Here is an 8371-nt window from a genome sequence, read left to right on the forward strand (position 1 = left end):
TCCTGTGTGCAGCTCTGCAGCCCCCAGCACAAGCAGGACATGGAAGCGTTGGAGCCAGCCCAGAGGAGGCCACCAAGATGCTGAGAGGGCTGCAGCAGCTCTGCTCCGAGCACAGGCTGAGAGAGTTGGGGCTGTGCAGCCTGGAGAGGGGAAGGCTTCCAGGAGACCTTGGAGTGGCCTTGCAGGGTCTGAAGGGGACCTACAGGAGGGCTGGGGAGGGACCATTGACAAGGTCTGGGATGACAGCAGGAGGAGGAATGGGTTTGGACTGGCTGAGGGGAGGCTGAAACTGGATGTGAGGAAGAAGTTCTTTGCAGTGAGGGTGGTGAGAGACTGGCACAGGTTGCCCAGTGAGGTTGTGGAGCACAGAAGCACAGAATGGGATCCTGTGAAGTTGCTCCAGGCCAGGCTGGATGAAGCTCAGCACCTTCCCTTCCCCACTGACTGTCTGCAGCCTCCCTGCTTCTACAAGGCAGCTGGCAAAGTAGCATGGGTGAGGTCCAGCTCCACCATTTCTCACCCTGCCTGCACAGGATCCCCTCCTCCTACTCTGCAGAGCAGCCCTCCTGCCTTGTGAGCTCTGCCTGCCCTGCCCCTGCCTCGTCCCTCACAAGCTGGTGCTTTGCTCAGGCTTGAAGGCCTCCAGAGCAAGAACAGTAACTCCTGTTCCCATGCTCATCTTGGCTGCCTCTCTTTAGCTCAGCACTTCTCTCAGCTGTGAGGGGATGTGAAGTCTCAGAAGGCTCTGGGGGTGCTGGGGACACCTCTTTGTGCTGCCCATGCCAAACGAGGGGGTAGCTGTGCTCTGGTGTCACATGTGGTAGGGGTGGGCTTGCATGGCACAAGGCTCACAGGATGTCAGGAGTTGGAAGGGACCCAAAATGATCACCCAGTCCAACCCCCCTGCCAGAGCAGGACCACACAACCTAGCTCAGGTCACACAGGGACACATCCAGACAGACCTGGAAAGGCTCCAGAGAAGGAGACTCCACAACCTCTCTGGGCAGCCTGTGCCAGGGCTCTGGGACTTGGAAGAGAAGAAGGCTGTCAGGAGCAGTCAGCATGGATTTACCAAGGGGCAGTCCTGCTTGGCTAACCTGAGAGCATTCTGTGATGCCATAACTGAATGGGCAGCTGCAGGGAGAGCAGTGGATGTAGTCTGCCTTGACCTTAGCAAGGCCTTTGACACCATCCCCCATGGCATCCTGGTGAGCCAGCTGAGGCAGTGTGGGATGGGAGAGCAGTTAGTGAGGTGGGTTAGGAACTGGTTGCAAGATAGAGCTCAGAGGGTGGTGATCAATGGTGCCAGGCCCAGCTGGAGAGCTGTGACCAGTGGTGTCCCCCAGGGATCAGTGCTGGGCCAGTCCTGGTCAGCAGCTTCATCAGTGCCACTGATGAGGGCACAGACAGACAGACAGAGTCTGCTCAGCAAGTTTGCTGCTGACACCAAGCTGGGAGGCTTGGCTGGGACAGCTGCAGGCTGTGAGGCCATCCAGAGAGCCCTGGGCACAGAGCTGGGCACAGAGGAACCAGCTGAGGCTCAACAAGGACAAGTGCAGAGTCCTGCACCTGGGGAGGAAGAGTAAACTGCTGCAGTCCAGGCTGGGAGGTGACTGCTGGAGAGCAGCCCCAAGGAGAGGGAGCTGTGAGTGCTGGGGGAGAGCAGCCCTGGCACAGCAATGTGCCCTGGGGGCCAAGAGGTCAATGGGGGCCTGGGGGGCATTGAGCAGAGTGTGCCCAGCAGATCAGGGGAGGTTCTCCTGCCCCTCTGCTCTGCCCTGCTGAGACCTCATTTGAGCACTGCCTTCAGTTTGGGGCTCCCCAGGTGCAGAGGGACAGGGATCTGCTGGAGAGGGTCCAAGGGAGGGCTGTGAGGATGATGAGGGGAGTGGAGGGTATGGCTGGTGAGGAGAGGCTGAGTGCCCTGGGGCTGAGAGTCTGGAGAAGACTGAGAGGGAATTGAATCAGTGTCTATAAACACCTGAGGGTTGGGGGTCAGGAGTGGGGGGGACAGGCTCTGTAAGGGTCCCAGAGCCCTGGCACAGGCTGCCCAGAGAGGTTGTGGAGTCTCCTTTTGTGGAGCCTTCCCAGGCCTGTCTGGATGTGTTCCTGTGTGCCCTGAGCTGGATTGTGTGGTCCTCCTCTGGCAGGGGCTTGGACTGGATGAGCTCTGTGGGTCCACTCCAGCCCCTGACATCCTGTGAGCTGTGACCCTTCCAGTCAAGAGGTTACCCCTTGTGCTGAGCTGGAACCTCCTGTGCTGCAGCTTCCATCCACTGCTGCTTGTCCTATCCCAGGGAGTAGTGAGCAGAGCCTGCGCGCCCCCCCACCCCCACCCCAGCCCAGGCTGCTCAGAGAGGTGGGAGATGCCCATCCCTGGCACCACTGCAGGTCAGGGTGTTTAGGGCTGTGGGCAGCCTGCTCTAGCTGCAGACGCTGCTGACTGCAGGGGGTCAGACTGGATGACCTCTGAATGTCCCTCTGAAGCCAGAGCAGCCTGGGGGTCTGTGCACAGGAGTTTCTCAGCTGGGGGAACACCTCTGACACTTGAGCTGACCTGCAGCTCTCCACCCCTGACTCAGACCAGGAACCACAGGACGAAGGTGAGGAAGAGCTGTGCTGAGTCTGGCACCAGTCACAAGCTTTGGGCTTTCACAGGCAGCTGGGATGGGCCTTTGGGACACCTCCAATGTGGAGCTCTTCCAAACTAGGGCAGCAGTCACCACACCAGGTTCCAGCGTGGCCACAGCAGCCCAGCTGGGGTCACAGCAGCTTCAGACCTGCCTTTTTCTGGAAGGTTCCTGCCTATTGTTCCACTCTCAGGGGTGTCCCTAAAGACTGCTGGTTGTTTGGCTGTGTGCAGCACCGAGAGCCAGGGGATTCTGCTGCCTGGCCACTGCTGCTCCCTTCCCAGCATCCCCAGGTTTTCCATCCCTAAATCTGGGCTATCTGGCTCCTCCCAGCATTTCTCCTTCCATAAGCAAAGCCTCTGATCCTGGCTGCCTTTCTCAATGACCCTTCCCTCTCTAATGACCTCCTGCCTGAACCACAGGGGCCAAGTGGCTTGGTTGCATTGTCTCTGCCAAGCACATCCCTGGGCTCTGCTGAGACCTCTCCTCTTTTCTCGGGAAGTCTTCCCCTCTTTCAGGTGAGCAGCAGAAATTAGCAGTTCCTTGACTCAGTGCTTTTCTTCTCCTGGAGCTCAAAGCCAGCTTCCTGAACTTCCCAGTCCCCTGGGAAAGGAAGCTGCAGGCATCCTGAAGAGGTACTGAACCTTGCTCCAGCCCAGAAGGACTCTGCCCTCCCCCCCTGTCCTCCCAACCACAACACCTGTGTGCTGCCCTCAGCCCCTCCACAGGGCTGTGCTCCCCCACACTCAGCAGCAGCTCGGGAGGGAGGAACAGGGACAGGAGCAGGGAGGAGAACGGTTTGACCATGCTGGCCAGGACTGGGTAGTGGCTTCAGCTGCTGGCTTGCCTGAGCCACCCAACTGCCTCCAGAAGCCCACCGAGCTCTCAGAGCAGCACTGGCACCACCTAGCTAGGAGGACATCTGCTTAGACATTGGAGGGGACCTGGTAGGGGCCATTAATTCTGAAGAACTGAACTTCCAGTGGTCTTCCCTTCATTCCCAATGGCTGAACCTCCAGTGGCCTTCCCTCCATTCCCAATGGCTGATCCTCCAGTGGCCTTCCCTCCATTCCCAATGGCTGATCCTCCAGTGGCCTTCCCTCCATTCCCAAGGGCTGATCCTCCAGTGGCCTTCCCTCCATTCCCAAGGGCTGAACCTCCAGTGGCCTTCCCTCCATTCCCAAGGGCTGATCCTCCAGTGGCCTTCCCTCCATTCCCAATGGCTGAACCTCCAGTGGCCTTCCCTCCATTCCCAATGGCTGATCCTCCAGTGGCCTTCCCTCCATTCCCAATGGCTGAACCTCCAGTGGCCTTCCCTCCATTCCCAATGGCTGATCCTCCAGTGGCCTTCCCTCCATTCCCAATGGCTGATCCTCCAGTGGCCTTCCCTCCATTCCCAAGGGCTGAACCTCCAGTGGCCTTCCCTCCATTCCCAAGGGCTGATCCTTCTGTGGCCTTCCCTCCATTCCCAAGGGCTGAACCTCCAGGGGTCTACCCTGGCCTCCATTTCAGTGCCCACAGGTGATTCCCTGACCAACTGCCAGCCTCAGCTTGCCTGCTCCCCACTGAATCGGTGTGCCCCTCTCGCAGCCAGCTCTGCCGCTGCCATGCCTGGCGCGCTGCCGGCACAGCGGGGCCAGGGCTGCCAGGGGCTCTGCTAGCTGGGAAGCTGGCTGCAGGCTCTCACATTCAGAGCTGCTCTCCTGGAAGTGAGAAATGTGGTCCCGACAGTCACACTTGGATGGCTGCACCGCACAGATGCAGCTCCTCTCTCCAGCTTCTGTTCTAATGCCGCTGCCTATTCCTGGAGATGCAGCTCCCAGCAGGCTGCCGGATGCTGGGAGCAGCCCATGACAGCAAGGCAGCTTGACTCTACAGCCATGGGGCTCCTCACTCTCCTCCCTAGACCTGGCCAAACCTGCAGATGTTCTCCAGAGGGCCAGAGGGTTCCTGGCATCTCTCACTCAAAAAAAGTCCACCCAGCTCTCAGCCTACAAACGTTGCTCCTCGTGGGAGATTTGGCTGCAGATGAGAAGGCTCCAGGGAGACCTCAGAGCAGCCTACCAGTACTTGAAGGGGCTCCAAGGAGAGCTGGGGAGGGACTTGTGACAAGGGCCGGGAGTGACAGGAGGAGGGACAATGGCTTTGAGCTGGGAGAGGGGAGAGTGAGAGTGAAGAGGAGGAAGAAATTGTTAGCAGTGAGGGTGGGCAGACACTGGCACAGGTTGCCCAGGGAGGTTGTGGAGCACAGAAACACCAAATGTGATCAAAGATCAATTCTATGCTCCACAACCACCCTGGAGGTGCTCAAGACCAGGCTGAATGAGACCCTGAGCAACCTGGGCCGGTGAAAGGTGTCCCTGCCCATGCCAGGGCAGTTGGCACTGGCTGACCTTTGAGGTCCCTTCCAGCCCAACCCATTCCATGCTTCCTCGATCTGAGCAGTGAGCGCTGGACACCGTGCTGGGGCCAGGGAGGCTGGGAGCTTGAAGCCTGCTCTCCAGCAGCACGCTGCTGCAGCCATGTGGTGCCCTGGCAGCTGGAGGAGCCTGGGCAGGGGCTGGGCAGCTGCGCATGTACGGTGGGGCCCGGCTGGTGCTGCAGCTGCGGCGCAGGAGCTGCCTGGCTTTGGGGCTTTCCGACTCACAGCCCTAATGCAACATTAATGGCTTCTGCTGGCACTGAATATTTATAAACCAGCAGCAAGTTCCTCCCCAGCTACAGAGAATCCGGGGGTGGGGGCTGCAGGGCAGAGAGCAGGCACCCGCCCTCTGGCTCACCACGGGGGTGTCCAGAACCCTTCCCGCACACCAGGCAGTGGGGTCTGCCCCACCTGCCCGGTTGGGAAGGCAAAGAAGATGCAGGCGAGGAGGACACAGAGCTGAGCTGTCTGTAACAACTCTCCCTCCCCTTTCCGTCCTGCATCTCTGCTTAAATTCGCAGCAAAGCTCACGCCACCTCCCTCCTCTCTCCCACTGCCCTCCCCTCTCCCACATCCCCTCCCAGCACCCCTCTGCTGCTGTTCCCCTTCCCAGTGCCCGACTCTCCCAGCCAGGTTCTCCTGTCTCCCTCCTCTGCTCTCCTCAGTATCCCCTTTCCTTCCCACCTCCCATACCAGACCAACCCCTAGCCCAAGCCCCCTTCTCCCCTGCTCTCCTTGCCTCAGTTTTATGCTCTTTCCCCTCTTTCTGCTCATCCCCCATCCTGGAGATGCTGCTGGGACCTGGCGGCCACACGGCCCCTTTGCTCCTCCCACCAGGTCCCCACGGCTGAGCCACGCAACCCACTGGTGCACGCAGCTGGCACAGCGCACCAGAGGACTGTGGCCACCAGGGTGGTGAGGAGACCCTATGGAGACCCTCTCTCAGGCCCCACAGGCTCCGTTCCACGCTGCTGCACACAGCACTGACTGCTCCAGATAAGCCCTTTCCAGCAGGGAAGGCACATGGACAAACGCGTTCGCCGCCCCTCTTTTCCCAGTGCCGGAGACTGTTAATCGCTTGGCTCCCGAAACCCTTCCTGTGCAGGCAGGGTGAAGGAGCATCCTGCTATGGCCACGGCCCGTCCCAGGGGAAACGCCGGCCCCCGCGGGAGATCGCTTTGGGCGTGGGGACACTTCCCGTCCCACCCAGAAAGTGCGGGGGACCACTTTTGGGCCACTCTTTCTGGGGGAGAGCAGGGGGGAAACCCTCCTGCGGTGTATAGGGAAAGCCCAAGCAGGCTCTGCCCCACCTGCAGCGAGGAGGACTGGGCTGTGCTCCAGCTGGCGCGGGGGGGAAAGCCCAAGCAGGCTCTGACTCACCTGCAGTGAGGAGGAGGAGGAGAGTTGGGGTTTGCTCCAGCTCACCTCACCTTGCCTTGAGCGCCCCAGCCGAGGTGGCAGCAGGAGCATCCCCCCTCCCCATCCCCACCACCCAGGGAGCTGCCGGTGGCCCGGGCCACCTCTCGCCGATCGGTTCTGAGCCATCAGCTGCGGCAATGGAGGCACCTCCCCTCCCCAGCCCTACATTAAAAGAGCCGGACCTAAAATTAATTTAGCCCTGCTCTTTGTTGTGGACAATACAGAGGGGATATTGTGCGCGGGGAGAGAAAGGCTTTTTGTCTGGGCGAGGAGACAGCGGCCGTCTGTTCTGGGGGGGACATCTGAAAACAAGGCAAGGGAAGAGCGGCCCTTTAAGTCGGGGCTGCGGCGCAAACACACCCGGCCCCATCTCACAATTAAACACAGTATCAAACCGAGAAAGGATCAATTGAGCCTAAAACAGAGCGCTCCCCATGTGACAGATTCCAGAAAGTACGTGCTACACCATGCCCAGGGCTAGTACATGCCTGCTGTGTTTCCCAGTACATGATTAATTTGACTCAGGGCAGGAGGCTGCGGGCGAGGGATCTGCAGCGCGCACTGAAAACTTTTAACGCTTTGAAGACTGGAAGCGGCGCCGAGCGGCGCAGACAAAGGCAGGCGAGGGTGGGCTGCGGGAGCACCGCGGCTCCCCGGCCCCTGCTCGCCACCCCGAGCCTCCGCTGCCCGCCCAAGGGCGAGCCCAGCCTCGCATCCGCCTCACCGAGCGTCCGCACCTCGGCTGCGTGCGGTGGGGAGCTCCCCGCGGCCGTGGTCCCAGGGGTGGCTTTGGGGATGGAGGGTTTGAGGTCCACAGGCCAGTCCCCGGCCTGCAGCCCCTTCCCTTGAGGCGAGCGGCAGGGGTGGCTCGGGGAGGACGTTTGCTTTCCCTTGCCCAGCCTTACAGGTGACCTTGGAGAAGAGCAGATGAGAAATAATTAATCTATCAGTCCCTTAATTGCTGGAGAGTGGGAGAAGCCACCAGGCACTTTCCCCGGGAGGCAAGGGGTGGCGCTGCGACACCAGCGGACCAGCCAGTCCCGGGGGGTGCAAACTGGAGACACTGGGGGGGCATCGCAAGAATTGCCCCCACCCACCCTGCCGTCCAACTGACTGGCAGTGGGGGAGCAGAGCTTCTCTAAGCGCGGGATGCGATCCTGGCCAAGGGGGGCAGGCTGGGGACAGAGGGTGGCACCCCGAATTGCAAGCCCTCTCCCCTCACTGCCTGGCCATGGGGCATGCAGCCCATCCAACAGCAGGGCATCGCCCTGGCTGAGGGGTGCAGACTGGGCACACAGGGGTGGCATCGCAAGAGATGGGTCCCCTGTGCCCCCGCTGCCTGGCCTTGGGGGCTGCAGCTCTTCCTCAGGCAGATGTCACCACCCTGCCCAAGGTGCGTGCCACCAGCCCTGCCCAGCTTGCTGTGTGGTTAAGATGGCTGAGCTGGGACCGAGCAGCTCTGCTGCTGCCTGCCAGCCTCTCTTCCCAGGCCTGGCAACGGAGACAGCTTCAAAGCACCTGAGAGCTCAGCCCCAGGTCTGCACCGTGTATGGTGCCACAGAGGTGGCCTCAAGCCAGGGCGTGGGCCAGAAGGAGTCCTGGGGGCCCCCAGTCCCTAGGGCGAACGCACTGCACCCAGGGGCTGCTGTTTCCTGCCACGCTGAGCCCCAAACCTGCACTCCTTCTCCCCACATAGCTTTGTCACCAGGAACCAGACCCACGAGCTCCAGGGGGAATGAGCCCCGCAGACGTCGGGCACCTCCTCGTGTGCCCGTCCGGGGCCGAGCCGCCCGCAGCCGGGGTGCCGAGCAGGACGGAGCCGGCGAGCAGCGGGGTCAGCCCGTCCTTGGGCTCGGCTCCCCCATCAAAGGCAGAGCTCCTGCCTGCTCGCAGAGGGGCT

Source organism: Pogoniulus pusillus, chromosome 22, assembly GCF_015220805.1.
Source record: "Pogoniulus pusillus isolate bPogPus1 chromosome 22, bPogPus1.pri, whole genome shotgun sequence".
NCBI lineage: Eukaryota > Metazoa > Chordata > Aves > Piciformes > Lybiidae > Pogoniulus > Pogoniulus pusillus.